This window comes from Taudactylus pleione, unplaced genomic scaffold (genome assembly GCF_031769625.1).
Source record: "Taudactylus pleione unplaced genomic scaffold, aTauple2 ptg000259l, whole genome shotgun sequence".
Taxonomy (NCBI): domain Eukaryota; kingdom Metazoa; phylum Chordata; class Amphibia; order Anura; family Myobatrachidae; genus Taudactylus; species Taudactylus pleione.
Window position 1 is genome coordinate 3,925,011 of NW_028284661.1, and position 23,394 is coordinate 3,948,404.

General features: G+C 44.6%; 1 protein-coding gene and 1 long non-coding RNA gene across 2 annotated transcripts in view; one reads left to right on the forward strand and one right to left on the reverse strand.

Moving 5' to 3' along the window:
* Window positions 1-23,394, reverse strand: part of CEP85L (centrosomal protein 85L) — a 309,647-nt gene that overhangs the window by 254,425 nt on the left and 31,828 nt on the right. The gene's annotated exons all lie outside the window — the stretch shown is intronic.
* LOC148514763 (uncharacterized) overlaps window positions 18,859-23,394 on the forward strand; it is a 42,228-nt gene continuing 37,692 nt past the window's right edge. Inside the window, exon 1 of the long non-coding RNA XR_015879463.1 lies at window positions 18,859-18,999. This is a non-coding gene — a long non-coding RNA (uncharacterized LOC148514763). The remainder of the gene's footprint in view (window positions 19,000-23,394) is intronic.

Here is a 23,394-nt window from a genome sequence, read left to right on the forward strand (position 1 = left end):
CAGTGTTCCCAGTGATGCACTGCGCAGGTGACGTCATGACGTCACCCGCGCAGTGAATCACTGGGAACGCTGGCCTCTGAAGCGTTCGTGCTTCAGAGGCCAGCGTTCCCAGTGATGTGAGGAGCGAGCCTGCCCTGCGCGTCCAATCGACTCAGAGAGGCAGCGGCGGTGCGACAGCGGGAGTTACTGGGCTGGGGGCCTGCTTATGGGGCAAAACCACAGGGGCATTACTTTAGTCAGCACTGCATAAGGGGCATTATTTTAGGGGGTACTACATAAGGGGCATTACACTGCATAAGGGGTACTACTTTATGTGGCACTGCAAAAGGGGCATTACTTTAGTGGGCACTGCATAAGGGGTACTACTTTAGGGGGCACTGCATAAGGGGCATTACTTTAGCGGGCACTGCGTAAGGGGTACTACTTTAGGGGGCACTGCATAATGGGCACTATTTTAGGGGGCACTGCATAAGGGGCAATACTTTAGTGGGCACTTCATAGGGGGCACTACTTTAGGGGGCACTGCACAAGGGGTACTACTTTAGGGGGCACTGCACAAGGGGCACTGCATACAACCGGCAGCAGCAAACCAGGCACATATGCTGCATGTGCAGTTGCATATCGATATACAGAGCCATAAGGAGTGGTTTGCGGCCGCACAGGCCGGGATCGCCTGGAGGTGGTACTAGCCGTACCTGCCATTCACTGCAGTCTGCGCCCTCTTCCGGCTCACAGTTTCTGAACTATATGGGGGGGCCCTGCCTATTTTGTCAGTCCCGGGCCCAACAATTTCTGATGGCAGCCCTGTTTATGACTTACCTATTTCCAGACCCAGATTGTTACAGGGCCTGCTTATTTGTGCTAACCCTGTATTTGCTGTACATCTTTGCAAGCTCTTGACTGTTTCTAACCGTGTGAGCTCTCTGGACTCTATGGACAGTTATGGTGTTACTAAAGTCTGTTTGCACATCCACTGTCCTCTACAAAAATAAAGGGGTGTTTACCCAGAAGCAAACAGGTGAGAAGCTTACTTATTGTTTGCTTACTGTTTACCTGTTCCAAATCTCTGTGATACTCTACTACTGGAATTCAGTTTATTGTAGATGTAAAACTCTAATATCCACGTAACAGTGCAGGGGATGCAGCTAATGTGGGCCTCACACAGCTGAGAGGGGCCCACCTTCTCTCTCAAATTCCCAGGGTAACCTATGTAGTGCAGCCAAAATGGCTGCTGACTGGTGTTATATAAAACAGTGCCATGGGGAGAAGAATTCAACCTGGATATGTGAGCAGAGCTGAAAGAATATGTCACTGTCCTGAAAGCTGTGTTTATTCCATTGCCGCTACTCCCACACTCTATAATGAAAACTGCTGCCTAGCAACGCGCATATTCCCATTACGTTAGTTTGAAAGTCTCTGCATCCCATGGAATCTGTTCTAGTTGTGAGATCCACGTCACCAGAACTGAACAGTTATTCATATAGAGGTGTCAAGTTCAGTCATGTGCTTTGCTAAGATTTTAATTCCCATATCTATAAGTTCTTGTAATACATGTATATAACCTAAGATAGGGTGCAGAAGGTGTGTTTATATATTAAACTACTGGTACTTGAGCTGGTGATATAGTTTAAAGATATTTATGCAGAGCTGGCAGCTGCTGTGTTTTGGGATCATTTGGGAAGTTCTAGTCATCTTAGTTTGTTTTACTTAATATTGATGAACTGTACTACTTTTTGAATGTTGTATGCAATTATCATTATATGTAATTTTTCTTATATGTGTTTATTCTGTATGATAGGTTTCCACATGGGGAATACAATCTACAATACAATTACTTTACATTACAGATGTTTCACCCACTTTTCACTGATATATTTATTTGTTTCCCTGTCCTGTTGAATGAACATGCTAATACTCTGATATATTACATTTTCACACTTTACGATTGATATTAAAGTACTCTCCTGTTGTACGATTTAAAACAAACACCTATTTATATATTATACTTTGTTTGTTTTATTAGAATCCAATATATAATTGCAAAGTTACGTTGGGCATATCGATTCAATTGAGCTCTGTTTTCTGTGGAATATAGAACTATTGTGTTATTAAATGTGCAATATATAATATGTAGAAAGTGAGACATCTTAGTGCTCTGCCCAAACTTTACAAGATCATACATGAGCTCCACTGGACTTTACTAGGTGTTAAAAAAAGTTTTTAACAATTTGCCCCCTGCTGCATTTGCGATCCCAGCACTGGCTGGGATAACCATTGCGACCATAAGCCTCAGCTTATACAGGCTGGCCGGCTTGCGAGCCCAGGAAATTGCGTCCATGGATGCAGCCCCTGGCCTTGCCACTACTGGAAAACGAGGCCAACACGCCCCCATTTACGGGAACGCCAGCCGTCCCCGCCCCCACAGCTCCCCTTAAATGCCTTTGCTTGTCAATCACACAGGACCCGTTCTGCACATTCGCAGAATGGGTCCTGCACACGCGCAGATTCCCCATAATTGTGAATCTGCTTTCAGCATTGTACTTACGTGCAATGCTGAATCAGCCCCTTAGTCCAATGTACAGAGCGATTGAGTAAGAAGAAAAATTCTCTCCAGCAGTTTTTAAAGTTCCTCCTCTAACTCTGATAGCTTTCTCAAAAATGTAAATGAAAAGGGTTTGAAATGCTGATCCCTAGGTCCAGGAAGAGAACATGGTAATTGCTGGATAAAATGGGTGTGTAGCTGAGTTGGACATACACATGCTCAGGAACCAATCATATGCAACTACCAGGTCCAAGCTATGCAAAGATGATGCAGAGTGGTCCACATTTTAAACCCATCTCCACTTATAACTGAAAAGGTGGAAATGGGCTTTAAGAGTGTTCTCATGCAGGCATGGTTCAGGGCGGTCATATCGATGGCTATGCTGAGTTTTTTGGAAGCATAAACACACCTGTTTCCAGGCGTATCATTGCATTTTGCACCAAGCATAGACTGGTGCAAGCAGTGTCGGACTGGGGCATGAAGAGCCAGCGGGGGCCTACTGAAGGGTGGTGGCGTAATTCCTGGGGGGAGGGGGGGTAATGTGGCCAGCAGGGCTAAAGTAAAGGAGTAAAGGATACCTGCCCTAGTCCAGAGCTGAATTAAGACCTCATGAGGCCCTAGACAAGATAATGGTTCAGGGCCCTCACCTCCTTTGACCAATCCTCGCAAAAAGAAATTCTCTGGCAAACTAGAGCTTTAGGCTAAACCTAAAAAATGGCCCTTTCCATTATACTAGGGATGGGGAACCTCAGGCCCGGAGGCTGTATAAGGCCCCCGGAATCATTTTGTCTGGCATTCGGAGCTATTTTCTGCTAGCCTCATCTGGCTTACAGGGTGCTTAGAATGGCACCCTGCAGCCAGAATCTATGCAGCAGTGCCGCCTGGAGCATCCTTAGGGAGCTTCAGATGGTCACACCTTTGCCCTTACAGCTCCCCAGAACATCTTCAGGATGCCCTGGGGATTGCTGTAATCACTAGCGATTGTGGCCCCGCCCCATGTGACATCACACTGAGGGGACATGGCCTGCACTGGTCCCACGAATAATGTTATATATATCAAAATGGCCCTCGGCAGAAAAAAGGTTCCCCACCCCTGCATTATACAGAGGACAAAGGCCCAGGTACTGGAGGCGTGGTCAAATAGGGAAATGTGGCCACTCCCCTCCAAAAAAAAGTGCTAAAATATTATTGGCTGCCCGCACACTGCAAAGGAGGACATTTGACCTCTTCAGCAGCTGACCCTACTTTGCACCGCACGCTGCAACAGGGAACATTTGTCTCCGTCAACAGCTCTGCAAAGGGCGATGTGTACACCTAAGTAGCTAATCCGGACCCCTCCAACTAATTACCCGGGCTCGGTGCCGCTGACTATATATGTAAATATTTTCTATGTAAAAAAACAGGATGTCTCTCTTTAGCCAATATCCAGAGAAGTACTTAGCATGGACTTTTGTGCATATCTCATTGCTTTAAAATCACATAAATACATTTTATCAAGTTGTAATGGCTTTACACATTGGAATATCTATAATGGGTGCAGGATGTGTGGTGCACATGAGCCCCTGCATGACAGAGATTGTGTTTACAAGATGTAGATGGAATATGTAGAATCCAATCAGCTATTAAACATATATAAAAAGCAGGATTAGAATACACTACATGCCAGAGTCAGTTAGACTGTGTGCATTGCTCTTTTTCAGTGTCCACAGTGCTGGCACACAGAGGCTGTCCCAACCTGAAAGAAAACTCTGACTGTGAGAGCAGGGACTGGATAAAGCATCACACAGAGGGCATAATCTGGCCCCCTGCCCCGATATTAAAAAATAAATGTGGCTCCAGCTCAGGACCGTGCCCCCAGGCACACATTAGCACATGTAACCCGCTTCTTACTCTTTAAAGGGAACACTAGGTTGCTAAATATCAGAAGTGAATCTTAATATCAGTACCTCCACTTAAGCTAGTTTTGACATTTGTTCGGGTAAACCTATTGATAGTGTATTGGGTAATGTATATTCAATATGCAAACAACAATACAATATTATTATACTTTCACATTTACCACTTGGTTTTCTCCTTCCACAGGTATATCTGTAATGGACTTCAACAATATCCACTCTGCTTAAGTAAAATACTGTAGTCAACTATTAAAAGTTACTTTTATACAGAATAATGATAAAGGATATATTCACAGGATATTTATACATACATTGCAATTGATATACATTAAATAAATAATGCTTCTATGGATACTCTGAATGCAAAATTAATATACTGGACCTCTATGCCCTAACAATAGGGTAATACAAGCCAAGGGCTACATTTATGAATAGTCCTAGTCCGAAACATTTAGGGCCTGATACAGAACCTCTCGCAAGCGGCCGCTCGCTCGTACGCGGCCGATGTTATGCAATTGCGCATGCATCGCAGTGAGTGTGCGCAAACTAGCTGAAGCGTTCATGAAGCGCTCACTCGCCCAGCAATGACAGCCCAGCGGAATGAGTGACAGGAGAGGCCATTTGTGGGTGGTAACACGGGCAGGCCAGTAGTAAAGGGGGAGCGGAGGTGCAAACGCAGGCGTGCCTGAGTGTTTCAATGCCGTTTCAGAGGCATGCATAATTAACAGGCAGCGTCATAGTAAACGTCATCTGGTTGAATTATACACTGAAGTGCTCGCAGTGCTTGCGGTAGAGTACAGTCAACCGCAAGTGCTGCTGTCAGATCCGATGGAACCTGATGTACCGATGGTTGTATATACTTCCTGGAGATGACATTCGCTAGTGGGTGGCTAAAGACAGGCTGGTGGGCATCTATAAACACAAAGTGATCACTCACCAAGACATAGTGGGCATGCTTAAGCCTTGCCGTGCGATCACCTGCCTTGATGTCACTTACCTGAATTTCCATACGCTAGGAGAGAGCGGCCGCATCTAGCGAGCGGATCTGAATCAGGCCCTTAGTTCTAACTCAGTTCATAAATTCCAGATAATGTCCCTGTTGTATGTCCAATTGTCCTTTACCCTTATTATGAGACCTCTTCTTGATGTAGTTAGGGGTATGGCTGCACCACAATTTAAGGTAAGTACAATCTGTATGGTGATAAGGTAACTTCATGCACAGTATATATGCTGTTACCTAGACGAATACTTCCACCTTATAATGGGAAGTAACAATTCCCTGTGAAGTTATGCAAAAGCCAAAGAATAAGGCTGACAGTCTATAAAATGATTAATTACCCCTGCTATTGTAGAATTTAACTTGAGGTTAATGTCTCAATAAGCCCAAGTAATGAGGAACTATCCCTCCTGTCTTTCCACTTTTTACACTGTAGCTTTTCAATTAACAGCTACCTTCAGCAGGAGCCATACTCAATACTTTGTTATACTGCAGCTGCCTTTGGAAATTTCTATGGCTTGGAGTATACAGCACTCGTTTACTGTGTCTGTCACTGAATTGGAGCTGCAGAATGTATTCAACAGAATTGCCTTGATATAGTCTAAAGGGTAATCTTTACAGTTCTTCCAATATGCAATATCTACAGGCTATTGCATATTGGAAATGTCTATACAGTTATCTTATTGCGGCAGGACTGCTTTTAGGGAGGATTTATTGGTAAGCTATGTTTCTAGTAACTCCTATTCTCCCAGGACATGAACATATAACCCTATAAATATTCTGGGTTAAGTCTGAGGGTGTTTGTGTGGGTGCTGGGGGTTAATTACTCACTGACAGCTCACCACAGCTGTGACTGACTCTCAGAGCTGCTGCCACTCCCTGTTACTTGGGCTGCTGCTACCACTCCCCCATTACTTGGCTGCCCCGCCTCTTGCTCTGGCTCTTATAGGCTGCAAGCTGACTCCCAATCAACTCACAGCGGGAGCCAAGCGTGACTGCTTCCGCCATCTCTTACAGAAACGTGCTGGCTTCTCTTCACTGCGGACCCACAGGAGGACTCACTGCCTCGGCTGCCGCTGCCGCTTTCTACTGACACTGCCTGGCAGATCCACCTGTGACACAGCCAGCTGCCTTCTCAGAAGCCCCACACTGGTGCCACTACCGCTTACCCTCCAAGTGCTACTACTCTACAGTGCTGGTGAGTAGCAATGTGGCCCCTGGAGGTGGGAATCGCATTCTAACTCCTTAGTGCCAGCGCAGCCCTTATATCCTCAATCTAGCACCGTGCAATCTCCCACCAGCAGCACGAGCTCCTGCCTTATCCAGCACTCATGCTGATTCTAGCATCTTCCATTTGTCCTCGTGCCCCCTGTCTTCTCCCTGCAGCGCAAGTTCTATTATGTATGCTCTGTCTCTGCTGTGGCTTTTGCTTACCCCCTCACAATCTTCATATATATATTACACAATAATACATGCCTCAGTAAATTATACTTCTCTGAATAGATCCCTATATATATCCAACATTTAACACATACCAAATGTCCTTAATGTACAAATACATTGAGGTGCCAGACAGCTACTCCCAATATATTTGTGTTACCCTATATATTCTATATTATTACCAACTCTTCTTTTAGCCATATGTTAATGTGGCTACAATCTCCCCCTGGTGATCTAGGTGAACATTAGCAGATAGATCACCAAAACACACTAACCCCATAAGTAAATGAATAACTTTCATCTACCTCTACCACCCAATCCCTATACAACCAAAATAAGGCCAATTGTACACTATGCTGGGACGGATTATTCTTTTCACCCTCCTAGGTTCTCCTAATTTATCATAGGTCAACATCCCAGGGGGTTTTATCTGTCATTTAGGCCTTATTCTATCTTCCAAGTCATCCACTTCTACAGTAGTATTAGTCAAATCCCTTTCTCCTGGACTCTCCTCAGTGTTTTCAAGAGAGCTTTCATCAACAAGTTCACATATGTCTAGAGCATCCCTAAGATCTCTAGTCTCTTCTTGTAGAGTTTCAGGTAAATATTCCTTTGCCAGGGTGTTCTCTTTGTAAAAATATTCTTGTCCATTGTTTTCAGTATCTACTTCATCCAAATCACTACTGTGGTCTGAATCGGTAGTATTTGAGTTCAATAACTCCTCCCGTGATACCCTTTTTGGGGAAGCGCATACATCTTGACAATCAAAAGTGTCCATTCAAATCTCTTGTCCAATTGGTAACAAATGTTGTCTGTGGTAAGTGAGTACCTTAATACATGTTGGTAGCTGCTTAATCACTTCAGTGATATCACTCAGGTGCATGTAAGGGAAGGGTTAGTCTATACAAGAAACAACAAAAAGTAATCCCCCAGCACACTGAATGAAATCAGCAATAAGATTTGAAAAACTACATGGTGGTAGATAATTCAGAGATCTCAGTTGCACATATCTGCAAAGGTATGGCTAAGCCCCCGCCGCGTCACGGCATCTCTGATACTGAAGGTCCCTATCACTTGGTCAGAATCTGGGGTGCAGAACTCCAAAAAAGCTGGCAATGGCCAGCCACCCCAGTGAAGCACACCAGTGAGAGACTAAAGTGTTAGTATGTAAGATTAAAGCAAAAACTATGTGTTAATAGGTGAAAGGTGTAATTAAAATGCTAAGAAAAATAAATATATGTACAATAAAATAGAAAAAATATATTATATTTTTTTCAATTATATTGTATATATATTTATTTTTCTTAGCACTTAGCCACTGTTGATTCATCCTGATTAGGTGTGACATATGCTTGGGCATACCGGGTGAAATGGTTAGTCACTATTAGTACATGGCATTTCTTTCCTGGTTCCACCTCCAGAGTGAGGTAATCCATACACACTGAGGGCCTTATTCATACCCGGTCACAAGCACTGAGCGCTCGCAACTGGGTCGAAGTTTGCCCACTGTGCATGCGCACGTCGGAGCCGGCTCCGACGTGCGCATGCGCGAGACCCAGCTAGCGATGGGCGCTCCATCGCTATGGGTCTTGCACCAAAGGGGGTGAGCTGTCGATGGTGATTGACAGCTCACCCCATTTGGGAGGCGGGCATGGGGGGTGGCCGGCCAAATGGAGGCGTTCCCGATGGAACGCTTGCCGTTTGGGGGCAGCCCCACTGACATCAGCAATGATATCAGTGGGGAGCTTCCTGCTCGATCAGAGCAGGAAGCTCCCTGGGGCTTGCGCTTGCCAAGACCCAACCTTAGGGTCTCGTCGCAAGCCCCGATGGTCGCGATGGTCCTGACTAATGCGACCATCAACCTGGTCCCTCGCTAGAGCTGTGGGTGGTAACCCACAGCTTAGCCAGCGACCAGGAGGCCGCACTTCACACCACAAGTGGCAACCCTCATTCAGAGCGACCGCTGTATCTAGCAATCGACTCTGAATGAGGGCCTAATTCCATGGGACCATTGCTTTGATTTGTGACCAATGGGTTTACCCGAGCTGGTAATGTTTTTCGTACAAGGCAATTTCCACATGTGTGACAATATTTCTCAATTTCGGTTCTCATGTTGGGCCAATAGAATCTATTGGATATTAAATCCAAGGTCTTTTCAAATCCCAGATGCCCATGGTTGTCGTGCAATCCCTGCATCACCAAGACCTGGAATTTCTGGGGCAAAACTAGCTGGGATTTTCCACTACCATGTGCTCTCATTGTATTTTGGTATAAAATCCCATTTTTAATGTACAAATTTCTTCTTTGTTTTACTAACATCTGGATGTTTTATGACTTTGGACCTGGGGTTGGCAGGGCTGCCTTTGTAGTCATTAATGAATATATATATCCTATATCTGGATCTTGTATTTGTTCAGATCGTAATTGCCGGTGATTATCTTTAGACATTCCCTCCAGTTCCACCACACTAAGCCAGCAATATGATAGGGATAGAGTTTGTGGAGACTCCCCAAAGCAAATAATTGGTTCACACCCATTCTCATATTTAATTTTGACCATGCGACACATCCCTTTGATATCACCAACCGACACTTCCACACACTCATCTTTTCCTTCATCAGCTGATTGATCGGGTATTCTAGATAGTGTCAGCACCTGTGTTCACTCCAGGCCTATATTTAAATTTGAAGTCATAGAGGGCGAGGGCCGCCATCTATCTGTGCCCTGTGGCATCCAACCTAGCTGTGGTCTGTATATAAAGTTAGCGGACTGTTATCCGTATGCACCTCGAATGACACTCCATACAAGCAGTCATGAAACTTTTTGACCATGCACCATTTTAAGGCCAGGAACTCAAGTTTATGGGTAGGGTATCTTCTCTCACTTTTAGATAAGCCTCTACTGACAAACGATATAGGTCTTAAATCTACCTGCTGTAGTTGGTATGCAAGTTATACAGCAAAGTGGGGTCAGCCTATGCCAACACGGGTGCATTCGTTAAGCAGGCTTTCAACTCATCAAAAGCTTTTTTGCATTCAGGGGTTCATCTAGTCCCAAAGGGTTTGTTAACTTTATTATACAGATTAGGGCTATTTTTCTCCTTTGAATCCATTCCTTTGCTTTTCCTCACAGGAGGATATACCTTTGTTAAGTCTGTCAATGGTGTAGCGATTTTTGAGTGTTGGGGGACAGCAGCGATAATGCACGCAAAACCTGAGAAATGAACGTAAATCCTTAACTTTTTTTAGAACAGGGCCAATTATTCACCGCCTCCACCTTGGCAGGGTCAGTGGCTATACCCTCTTGATTTACAATGTGACCCAGGTATTTGACGGATGATTGACAGAGTTGGCATTTGTCCACTGATAGTTTTAATCCTCTCTCTTCCAGTCGATCTAAGACCTTTAACAAATGTCTATTGTGTTCTTCAAGCGTATTACCAAAGACTATGATGTCATCAAGGTAAACAATGACTTCTCGATAGTTCATATCCCCTACTATTTGGTCCATGGTTCTTTGAAAGGTTGAAGGGCTCATTTTATACCTTGTGGCATCATGAGAAATTAAAAAAATCCCAATGGGCATATGAAAGCTGTCTTGTCCCTGTCATTGGGGCTCATGGGAATCTGGTAAAATCCGCTTCTTAGATCTAAGACGGAAAACCAGTTACTAACCAGGAAGCAATCTAGAGCCTCATCTATCTTAGGTACCGTATATTGATCAGGTATGGTACGCTGATTTAATGTCCTATAATCTACGTGCACCTTAATTTCCCCACTCTTTTTCCTGGCTACCACTATAGGTGGGGCGTATGGACTACGGGACTCAATGATCACTTGATTTTCCAAAAGCCCTTTTAAATGGAGCCAGACAGCATCAAAGTCTGTGGGGGCTATTCTGCGGGATCGCTCATGGAATGGGGTCTCGTCTGTTAGTCTTATACAATGTTCCACTCCATTTGCTACCGCTAGGCCCCATTCTACCAGGGAAAACACTTGATTTCTCTTGGTTATTTCAATCATCAACCCTTCGCGGTCCAATGGGGAGATGTCACTTTCCTGAAAACAAAAGGTAAATCGGTCAGATTCATTTCCTTTGATCTTGAGTGGTTCCACCTCTTCGGTTGGAATGGTCAAAACATTAGTTCGAGATCTGCTATCCTCATTCTGGCACCACTCAGATAGACAGTGGTACAAATTAGTATTTGTTACTATAATTATGGGCAGATCACCTCCCCTTATGAGAATTTCAGGGCAAATTAGTGCAATGAAAGGGACAAACAACCTCCTTCAACAGGGTCAGTGAGCTCTAAGGTTACTTGTACATATCCTAGGTACGGGTACCTTTCAGCGGTTAATCCCCAAATAACCAATCCAGTTAATGTCTGTATAGGGATTTCTGGTATATTATTCCTGTACCATGACTCAAAAATTATAGAAACCACTGTCTAATAAGATGTTATATGGCTGCCCATTTATCTTAGCTGACATCTTGGGGATGGGTCCCATAAGACCTTCTGGTAAGATCCCACTCCATCATGTACTCCCCATTGCACTTAAACTTATTTCTAGGGGATCTGTGAGGGGGTCACAGACCTCCCCCGACCATTTTCAAGCCCTATTCTTTCTCTACCACCATCACTGTTGCTAGTGGAATTATCGCTAACACCTAAATTCAGGCTACACTGGAAGGCTTGATGTCCTATTTGTCCACATCGGAAACACCCTTGTCACAGGCCGAATTCCTCTACCCATTCCGCTACTAGGCATACTAGAGGATACTCCCCTTGGAGGCTGTATAGAAGTCTGTGATTGTATAATTTGATATATCTTCTTATTTTGCTCCTCCATTAATTTGGTTATCCTCTCCTCAAATTAATTTTGTTCAAGGGTTGGCACTACTACTTTTACTTTCTTCACTGTACATTCCCGCATGTCTATGAGCATTTCATCCTGTTTGATTTCTTGCATAAGCTCTTTAAAAGAAGGAGGTGGTTTCCTCACTTCCGAGCTCCTGATCGTCTGTGCCACTGGGTCTGTAGTCAAAGCACCTCTCAATAGTTGTTTCATCCTACTCTCATCAATGTCTTCATTTTTCACAGGCCCGCTCAAAGCCAGGGGGGGAGCGATCAGTGTGATCGCTCCCCCCCCACAGGCATAGGAAACTGCTGTGGCTGCTGCTCAGCAGCCACGAGCAGTCTCCACTGCAGCTCAGCACACGCTGTGTGCTGGGCTGCTGTGAGGGAGGGGGAGCAGCGCCAGACCCGGGCCCCCGCCGGGGCCCCTCAGGAAGCCCGGGCCCCGGTAATCTGTACCCGCTCCCCCCCCTCTCAGCGCCCCTGATTCTTCAACCCATCTTTCTCCACTATCTTGTATAATAGTTTATCTAATCTAAACGGGTAAGTACTCAATTTTTCCCAGGTTCTTGAAAGGTACAGTATGATGTAGCCTAGAGATCAAATCTCCCACATCTTCCAGAGTCCCATACGCATAATCCAATTTTCCAAGTTTCTATGGTGGCATCAGGATTACTCCGTCTGGTAGCCTAAATAACCCCCATAGCTGGGCCCCCTCAAGCTCTCTACTACTCTCTGCTTTTTAATATGGTCAGGGCACTTCCATTCTCCGGTTTGTTGTACCGCCACCACTTTCCATGCATCAAACGTTTCCTCTCCGGCTGGTACTGGTTGTATACCCGAGAATATTCTCAACTTTCTATAACTCCCTTCATAGTGCCATATTTCTAACTGTGTAACCATCCTTTCTATAATAGTCTCAAATTGGCTTCCACATTTTTCCTCACTATTAGTTGCATCACCTCCTCCTCTCTCATCATTATCTCTAGAGGGGCTTGTTTTTTGTAACGGTGACTCTGCCTCCTCCTGCTCCCCCTCAATGGGCCATATTATATTCCACCTCCTCCCAGAATTACAATCAGCAATCATCATCATTGGGACAAGATTAGGGTCTAGGGGCTCTATTTATTAACATTATTTTTACTAAAATAAAGTGAAAAAGGGTGTTTTCACACCCTTTTCACATTATTTTAGTTTCAACTGTAGTTACTATAGGGCAATTGGAGTATAATTAGTAAAATTCTACTCCAACCCCTAAGTATCACTTATTTTTAGTAAAGCAGATCGCATTTCCCATAATTGTAATGGGAAATGTGATCCGACCATAGTTACTAAAAATAAATTGTAAAAAAATACCGGGGGAAGCCCTGTGATAATAACGCCACCTGGAGGTAGCGTTATCCAGGGTCTCCCCCGGTTACCGGGCTCCCACTCTGCCCTAACGAGGAGAGCAGAGGCGGGAGCCGGTACCAGTAATCAGCTATGTGGTCTAAGCAGACCGTAAGCTGATTACTGTAAAAAAAAGAAAAAAAAAATGAAACATATTTTTTTTACTTACCGGAATCCAGGGACCGGTGATCGGGCCTCCGGTGATGGCTCCTCTCCGGTCAGCTGGTCTCCCACAGTGCACTGGGGCCCGGTCATCAGGTGATCAGGCCCCAGTGCAGTATGGGAGATCACCTGATCGGGAAGCCAGGAGAAGATCACCGGAGGCCAGGAGGATGCAGGTAAGTGTAATGAAGGGAGGGGGGGTCACGGGGGGGAGTCGCGGGGGTTCGTGATCACGGGGGGAGGGGCTTAGCACCGGGGGGTGGGGCTTAGCATCGGTGGGGGGGTAGTAGCGGTGGTCGGTCGGCGCATGCGCGGGCTCTTAGTCGCGGTATTTTTTCCGAAAATACCGCAACTAGAGTGCGGATGGGATCCGCAGGGACAGAGCTTTATCGCAAGCTCTGTCCCTGCAAGGGATTTATAGTAAATCCCTATGATATTGCCTGAATTCGCAATGCGAATTCACTCGGTAATATCACACTACAATCCGCATTCAATATGCGGATTGTAGTAAATAGAGCCCTAGATCTCTTTCTGTTTCATCAGCATGGCGCACACTAATCCTAACTCTCCTCTCCATTTATCAACGATATGAGGCTGTACTATACCATACAATGTTCTTACTTGTTTAACTTCATGTTCATCTGTGAATTCAGAGAAATTTCTTCCTACAGCAAAGCACCTTTTTGGGTTTACCCCTTTCCTCTGACACCATAAGTAAAGGTCATTCCCATTAAAATACTCCATTTTTATTTTACTACTTTGGGTAACCCTCGTATCGCAGCAGTGCACCTCCAAAATGTAACCCCCTTTTTACTCTTTAAAGGGAACACTAGGTTACTAAATATCAGAAGTGAATCTTAATATCAGGGCCTCCACCCAAGCTGGTTTTGAGGTTTGCTCGGGTAAACCTTTTGATAGTGTATTGGGTAATAAATATTCAATATACAAACAACAATATTATTATACTTTTCACATAGTTTTCTCCTTCCACAGGTATATCTTAACACTCTGCTTAAGTAAAATACTGTAATCAACTATTAAAAGTTACTTTTATGCAGAATAATGGTAAAGGATATATTCATATTATATTTATACATACATTGCAATTGATATACAGTACATTAAATAAATAATATTTCTATGGATACTCTGAATGCATACTTAATATACTAGACCTCTATGCCCTAACAATAGGGTAATACAAGCCAAGGGCTAAATTTATGAATAATCCTAGTCCGAAAGATTTAGGGCCTGATTCAGAGCCGCTCACTCGCGCTGTGCATTCGCAAGCGGCCCAGCAAAGGCAGCCCAGGGTAATGAGTGACAGGAGAGGCCATTTGTGGGTGGTAACAGGGGCAGGACACTAATAACGGGGGGTTGGAGATGCGAACGCAGGCATGTCTGAGTGTTTCAACGCCGTTTAAGAGGCGTGCATAATTAGCAGGCAGCTTCATAGTACACGTCACTTGACTTATTTTTACACTGATTTGCTCGCAATGCTTGAGGTAGGGTAAAGCTACCTCAAGCACTGTGGGCCTGATTCAGAGCCGGACGCTATTTGCGCTTGCTTGTTCAGAAAAAGGGGCGGCTATTTAAATTGAGCGCTCGCTCTTTGCGGTCTGTTGACGCCTCTATGTCTGAACGAGCGAACGAAACATGCGCTCGCTATTTTTTTAAAAACGCCCCCTGGCCGCTCGCATCCTACGTCATCTCCGCTATTTATTAGATTAATCGAGTACATCGAATGGCGTATGAACTGCTCGCAGTGCTTGTGGTAGCATTTTCCTACCGCAATCATGCGAACAGTTCAGGCTAAAAGACAACCAAGTGACGTGGTCGATGACGCTGCTTTGTTAATTATGCACACCCTTAAAACGCCCGTTTTGACCGTTTGGCACGCCTGCGTTTGGATCTCCACTCCCCGTTTTCAAGCACCTTCCCCTGTTACCACCCACAAACGCCTCATTCTGTCACTCAAATTAGCAGGCATTCAATATTTTGCGAGCACACAATTTCCGACCGCAATGACTGGTGCGCGCATGCGTATTACAACTAGGGATGTGCAGGCTCGGATAGGTTCGAGTTTGCACGTGGAGTTCGGATTTTTCCCTCCAAAAAAACGGAACTCAGAACGAGGCAAAACGTCATCTTACATGGACGAACATCATCATTCCTGGTCTTTTGTCCAGGAATGATGATGTTCGTCCATGTAAGATGACGTTTTGCCTCGTTCTGAGTTCCGTTTTTTTGGAGGGAAAAATCCGAACTCCACGTGCAAACTCGAACCTATCCGAGCCTGCACATCCCTAATTACAACCCATACGCATGCGCAGTTGTGCGAACATCGCTCGGAGCGAACGAGCGGCCGCTTACGAGCGGCTCTGAATCAGGCCCTGTGTTCACATCAGATGGTGCTCGATGTATCAATGTTTTAATACACTTCCAACTCAGTTCATAAATTCCAGATAATGTCCCTGTTGTATGTCCAATTGTCCTTTACCCTTATTATGAGACATCTTCTTGATGTTGTTAGGGGTATGGCTGCACCACAATTTAAGGTAAGTACAATCTGTGTGGTGATAAGGTAACTTCATGCACAGTATATATGCTGATACCTAGACGAATACATCCACCTTATAATGGAATTCCCTATGAAGTTATGCAAAAGCCAAAGAATAAGGCTGACAGTCTATAAAATGATTAATTTCCCCTGCTATTGTACAATTTAACTTGAGGTTAATGTCTCAATAAGCAAAAGTAATGAGGAACTATCCCTCCTGTCTTTCCACTTTTTACACTGTAGCTTTTCAATTAACAGCTACCTTCAGCAGGAGCCATACTCGATACTTTGATATACTGCAGCTGCCTTTGGAAATTTGGAGTATACAGCACTGGTTTACTGTGTATGTCACTGAATTGGAGCTGCAGAATGTATTCAACAGATTTCCCTTGATATAGTCTAAAGGGTAATCTTTACAGTTCTTCCAATATGTAATAGCTAGAGGCTCCTTATTAGATAAATGTCTATTTATTGCGGCAGGACTGCTTTTAGGGAGGATTTATTGGTAAGCTATGTTTCTAGTAACTCCTATGCTCCCAGGATATGAACATATATCCCTATAAATCTTCTGGGTTAAGTCTGAGGGTGTTTGTGTGGGTGCTGGGGGTTAATTACTCACTGCCTGCTCATCACAGCTGTGAACATGGGCGGAATGGCCATAGACCTCACAGGGAGTTTTCCCGGTGGGCCAGAGTGTTATGGGGCCACTGAATTCAAATTTATTTTTCTGTTTTTTGTTTTTTAAATATGTGACCTGACCCACCTAATTGGAGTCGGTCCTGGCATATTAATGGCTGAAGCCAACATGATTTGTTCATGGTGGTTGACCCCTCCCAAGGGACCAGCCAGCAATGACTGTGCTTTGCAGATCAGCCCATCCCCTCCTGATCTACTACTCCCTTGGGATTGGTGGCTGCTGGTGCCCCTCCCAGTCGCTGCAGCAGAACTCATCCGTCTCTTCCCCTCCCCCGCCTGCAGACCCCTAGAGACCATCTTCTCATTCACGACCGGGCATGAGTTAGCCAGCAGTGGGCACCAAGCATTTCCAGCCGCTGGGTGAGTGCCTCTGTGGAATTCCAGGGTATGCATGCACCTGGGGGCTGCTTTTTGGGAAATGTGGATACTTTTTCGGGGGGATGGGGGGGCTCCCCAAAATTTTGTGAGCCTCCTGGGAGAGTAGGTAAGTATGATTCACCTCTGAGGATTAATAGAGTGGGTCCCAGCCACCAGACCTCCCCTCCTCAACATTTTATTGACTCCTCCTCTCTCATAAAAGGGGTGAGGGAAATATTACATAATCATCAAAACATACATGGCACATATGAAGATCCGTTTATCAAACTAACAGAAACACACGCTATGTAGATTGCCAGCAATCAAAATACAATACTATTATTAAACTAACTTACGGATACTTAATTTGGCATTCTTGTACTCTAGTCTTCAGAATACTAACTTTAACTAGTGGCAAGTTATGAGAAAACAAACCTTATATAATAACGTAAACCAGGAGACTTCCGGTTTCCGGCTCCGGCATGTGAGTCGCATCACAGAGCAGCTCCGTTACCACCTCCCTGACTCCGCTATTACATGGCCGCTATTCGGCTTCCCCCCGACACCAGAACTCACACTGTGCCCCAGAGATCACTGATCGCTGCATGGAGAGGTACTTACTCTCTCCTATGCCGCGCAGGAAGAACCGCCAGAGCCGCAAGGGGGAATTCAATATGGCGCCTGACACTGCTGCTGACAAAGATGACTCCACACCTTCTTCCCCAGAGAGAGATACCAGCACACAGAGACGTATAGAGGCTGAGACAATTGAATCTTCCTCTGCATCTACCCAGGTAATGCCATCCTCAGACAAACCTGTCAAATATGGGGACATGTTCTCAGCTATCAGAGATGCTATTGGCCCACTGCTTGATGCGCAAATGGCAAATATTACAAAACAAATTACACATCTCACTAGACAAATACAAGAAACACAGGGCCTGATTCAGAGGCGCTCGCTGTTTGCGAGCGCTCGCTTTGAATCAGGGTTTTTTGTTTCGGCCTCCAGGCCACTCGCAAAGCTGTGGGTGACCACCCACAGCTAGTGCGAGTGGCCTGGCGATGGTCGCGATTATCGCGACCATCGGGCTTGCGTCGAGACCCTGCGGGAGGGTCTCAGCTCCCGCAAACCCGAGTGGACTTCCTGCTCTAATAGAGCAGGAAGTCCACTACTGACACCACGAGTGATGTCAGTAGGGCCGCCCACAAACGGCAGGCGTTCCTAAGGGAATGCCTGCAATTGTGCAGCCGCCCCCCCTCCTCGCCTACAAAACGGGGCGAGCTGTCAATCAACATCGACAGCCACTCCGTCTTGTAGTGAGCCCCGGAGCGACGGAGCTGCCGTCGCTCACTGGGCTCGCGCATGCAGCGAGTGCACAGTGGGGGAACATCGACCCGCTTGCGAGCGCTGTGCGCTCGCGAACGGGTCTGAATCAGGCCCAGAGTGTAGAGTGGGAGAATTGTTTACAGATGTTTCTAAATTAAAAACAACACAATTTAAACAAGAAAAATCCCAGCATCAGATCTGGAATAAGCTTGATGATCTGGAAAACAGATCAAGGAGAAACAATCTCAGATTAGTAGGCCTCCCGGAGGCAATAAATGGGAACTGCGCTATTTGATTTTATTCGGAACACTCTGCCCCATGCTCCTAAAAATTCCTGACATCAGTGAAGATCTAATTGTGGAGAGGGCACACCGTATTGGTCCACAACGCACGCAACCTGATGCCAAACCACGTGTTGTCGTCTTCAAATGCCTAAATTATATACATAAAGAAGCTATTTGGAGCGCTTCCAGAAGCCACCGCAACCTGAACTGGGATGGTGCAAAAATATATTTATTCCAAGACTATTCGGCTGAACTGACGAAAGCAAGGAAGGAATTTTCCCCCCTCTGCAGTCGTTTAATACAGCAAGGGAAAAAGTTTGCTTTACTTTACCCGGCTCTTCTTCGCCTCTACAATGGATCCTCATATGTGGATTTCACTACAGTTGCTGACGCCAGAGCCTACTTGACTGAAGAAGCTGCAGCTGTCGGAGATACATATGATTCTCCTGAAAACCCATGATTTTCAAGGCATTACGCTTTTTAGTTTTCTCTCTAGTATGTTACTCATACACCTGTATGTTTATTATTTGCTGAGTTTTCTATTGAAGAGTTTCTGTTAGCAAAAATTAATTGGGAATCATATTTAGCGTTAGACAAATATTCTCATTGTTCTATCTTTACATATTATGTTGATACACTAAGGGTCTGTAATATAACCTATATAAAAAAAAGAAATAAATTCCCATACTGCTAATCTGACCTGCGGTTTTGGTCCAATAATTAAGGTTATAATGCCCCCCCCCCCCCCATTTTACCATAAATATCTCTGTATATTTGGGTTGGTGACCAAGAGAAGTAATCCTGCTCTTTTTTCTCTTAAAATTAATGTCACTTTTGTATTTAATCCGAAGCTATATTTTGTAGTGAAAATAGCCCGCCAAAAACTTATTTTATGTAATATATATGTACTCAACATATATTCGAAAATATTCTTTCAAAACTTAATAGCTTTATTACAGCCATTTACTGATATTCCTCTTATTGTTTGCGGAAATTTGAACCTCATTACATCCATACAACTTGATAAACAATTCCCACACAGGAGTACAGGAAAACCCCCTAAATTAGGTATTCCCGTGTTGCTGAAAAGATTAAACATGTTGGATATGTCAGGGCCGCAAGTAGGATATCTGTCACTCAGTGCAAGGCAGCAATTTTGCGCCCCCTCCCTTCCCGTACCTGGATTTTGTCCTTGCTCCTCCATAAGGCAGTGCACTACTCAGACATCCCTGGTATAGTGACTTACATTATTCCACATACAATAATGCCCATTACACATTATGCCACACACTGTAATGCCTATTACCAAAGTGTCACTTACTATTTGCCCGACACCATTTTATGCCCCACAGTAAGGCTTCTAATGACTTTATAATTATCTGCTCATTGTCAGGGGTTTCATGCTCATTACCAGGGGTTCCATGCTTGTTGCCAGGGGGTTTCATGCTCGTTGCCAGGCGGTTTCATGCTCGTTGCCAGGGGGTTTCATGCTCCTTGCCAGGGGGTTTCATGCTCATTCCCAGGGGGTTTCATGCTCGTTGCTATGGGGTTTATGCTCATTGCCAGGGGGTTTCATGTTCGTTGCTATGGCGTTTATGCTCGTTGCCATGGGGTTTATACTCATTGCCATGGGGTTTATGCTCGTTGTCATGGGGTTACATGCTCGTTGCCAGGGGGTTACATGCTCGTTGCCAAGGGGTTATATGCTCATTGCCAGGGGGTTTCATGCTCGTTGCCAGGGGGTTTCATGCTCCTTGCAAGGGGGTTTCATGTTCGTTCCCAGGGGGTTTCATGCTCATTGCTATGGGGTTTATGCTCGTTGCCAGGGGGTTTCATGCTCCTTGCAAGGGGGTTTCATGCTCGTTCCCAGGGGGTTTCATTCTCATTGCTATGGGGTTTATGCTCGTCGCCAGGGGGTTTCATGCTCGTTGCTAGGGGGTTTATGCTCATTGCCAGGGGGTTTCATGTTCATTGCTATGGTGTTTATGCTCGTTGCCATGGGGTTTTATGCAAGTTGCCATGGGGTTTATGCTCGTTGTCATGGGGTTACATGCTCATTGCCAGGGGGTTACATGCTCGTTGCCAGGGGGTTACATGCTCATTGCCAGGGGGTTTCATGCTCGTTGCCAGGGGGTTTCATGCTTGTTGCTATGGGGTTTATTGCTTGTTGCCAGGGGGTTTCACGGGAGAAGATGCAGCTTTCAGCATCTTCTCCCGGCACTTGCACTGGCCTACAGACACTAGAGGTCCAGTAGGACCTCTAGTGTCTGTCTGCTCCTTGGTGGCGGCCATTTTGGATGGCCGTTCTCAGCAGAGCCCATGCGGACAGCTAGTCTGCATGGAATCTGCTGAAAATGGACATCCAAAAATGGCCACCGCCAAGGAGGAGACAGACACTAGAGGTCCAGTAAGGACCTCTAGCATCTGTCTCCTCCTTGGCGGCGGCATTTTTGGATGGCCATCTTCTGAATCTGCAGCCCCCAAGCCACCGTGAGTCAGCCCTTTTTCACCCCCTGCATTCCGGCACCCGGTTCACGCGCACCTCTAGCCCCCCCCCCCCTAGTTGTGGCCCTGGATATGTGGAGAACACATCATCCAACAGATAAGGAATTACCTGTCCATCTGCAGCGTATGGATCGCTATCCAGGATAGATTGCATGTTCTAATCCACTATGTTGTTTCCTAAGGTGTCATGTGTTGAAATAGAATCAATATGCTTATCAGATCATGCACTGGTCTGGTTAGATTTTCACACAGACATGGATATGGGCCCCTACAGAATATGGAGAAACCATTCTGGATTCGCTAACTCTAAATTTCGAAACAAGGTAGAAGCTGCGTGGGAAGAATATAAAATAAATAATTTTACTTCTGCCGAGACTGATCCACTGCTGTTTTGGCAGGCGTCTAAGGCAGTCATCACGGGGTTCTATCATCTCTTATGTCACTGCACAGAGAAAATCAATCTCTGCTGATTATATAGAGGCCTAAAGGCTGCTCACAAATGCCTACCAGGAATATCAACTATCCCCTAATCCTACTAACAAAATTACTTACCTTAACACCAAAGCACATTTTGTTACTCTTTTCTCCAAAATGGAGCAGTCATATTCGTTCAAAAAAGTTTTTTAATTTGGAAACAAAACCAGTAAATTATTATCTAACCTGTTAAAGAGCCAATCTCCACCAATGGTGGTTCAACCCCAAAAATTACCAGATGGCACATATACGTCTACCAGTATCCAGTTAGCTGAGGTTCTAAAAGATTATTACAATGATCTTTACTCAAATCCGGTACAACGTACTTTTAATACTTCTTCCTTTTGGGAAGGCATACCCTTACCTAAATTAGAAGAATCATTTTAACTGCTCCGATAACTGACTTGGAAGTCAAAAAGGCAATTTCAGCTTTAAAAGGTGGTAAGGCACCTGGTCCTGATGGCCTTACGGCAGATTTTTACAAATTAGTGTCCCCAAAAATTGTCCCTACACTAGTAACTTTGTTTAACCATATATTAACACATAAGCTTATGCCTCTATATTTCCACTCTGCGATTCTCAAGCTGATCCTTAAATCAGGATGGGAATTGTGTAACCCAGGTTCTTATAGGCCAATCTCACTTCTAAATATTGATCACAGACTCCTTACCAAAATACTTCGGAGCAGTTAAAACAAGTTCTGCCTACAATAATTGACCCTGATCAAACGGGATTTATTATGGGCAGAAGCTCAATAGTGAATATACGCAAAGTACTCTCAGTAATACATGCTACTCATCAATTGCCAGACATAAATTCTCATCCCAGAGCGATCTTGTCGGTTGATGCTGAAAAAGCATTCGATATGGTCCTTTGGGATCATTTATACGACACAATGTCAAGGTTTGGTATCCCATCTGAATTTGTCTCTTTCATTAGAACACTCTATACTAAACCATAATCACAAATTTCTTGCAATGGATATCTGACGACCCCTTTTAGTATACAACGTGGTACTAGACAAGGCTGCTCACTATCACCACTGCTATTCGCAATAGCTCTGGAACCGCTAGCAATAGCAATCAGACAATCCCCATTGTATCAGTGCATAAAGATAGGACAAGTAGACTTACGTCTGGCACTGTTTGCAGATGATATGCTGCTATTTCTGTCTACCCCTACTCACGCATTGCCTATCGTTTTAGATATTATCTCAGGTTTTGGCCAGTTTTTTGGGTACAAAATCAACATTAAAAAATCAGAACTTATGTTATTGTCGGGAGATATGGATATTTCACCATTAGATCAAACTTTAAATTATATTAAGAAAAAAAATCACAATTCAAGTGTTTGGGTATACATATACCCTCTCAATTATCAAAACTATATTCAATCAATTTTAACCCCCTATTGGTGGTTATCTCTCAACTCATAGACAGCTGGATGTTACTCCCTCTGACTAAATCTGATATTAAATACTTATCTTCATTGTTTCAAAAATGTATCTTGTAGGCTGGTAAACCCAGAATAGCACGTCCCAAGCTTCATGCCACTCGCTCTAGTGGAGGATTGAGGGAGGTGTCTGAAGGGGTAAGGGTGACAGGGCAAAATTTGTTATAAAGTCCTTACCTGAAGATGTTATTCAGATTCTTTTTTGAAGATGTTGCTGTTCAGGACCTTATTGGATGATATAATCCAAAGTTCATATCAGTAGTTGTTATCCAAAGTCACCTAAATAAAGCAGGAACTACTCAGAGAGTATCAATGTAGGACAAAATGTCACCATAAAATGGCTGCCAGTCACTGGGCATCCTTTATATAGAGCTGTGACCTGCATTGTGACATCACAATACATGCAGGCAGCTGCTAGAGATGGCTGTAGCCACAAAATGGCTGCCAGTAGCTGGGCAT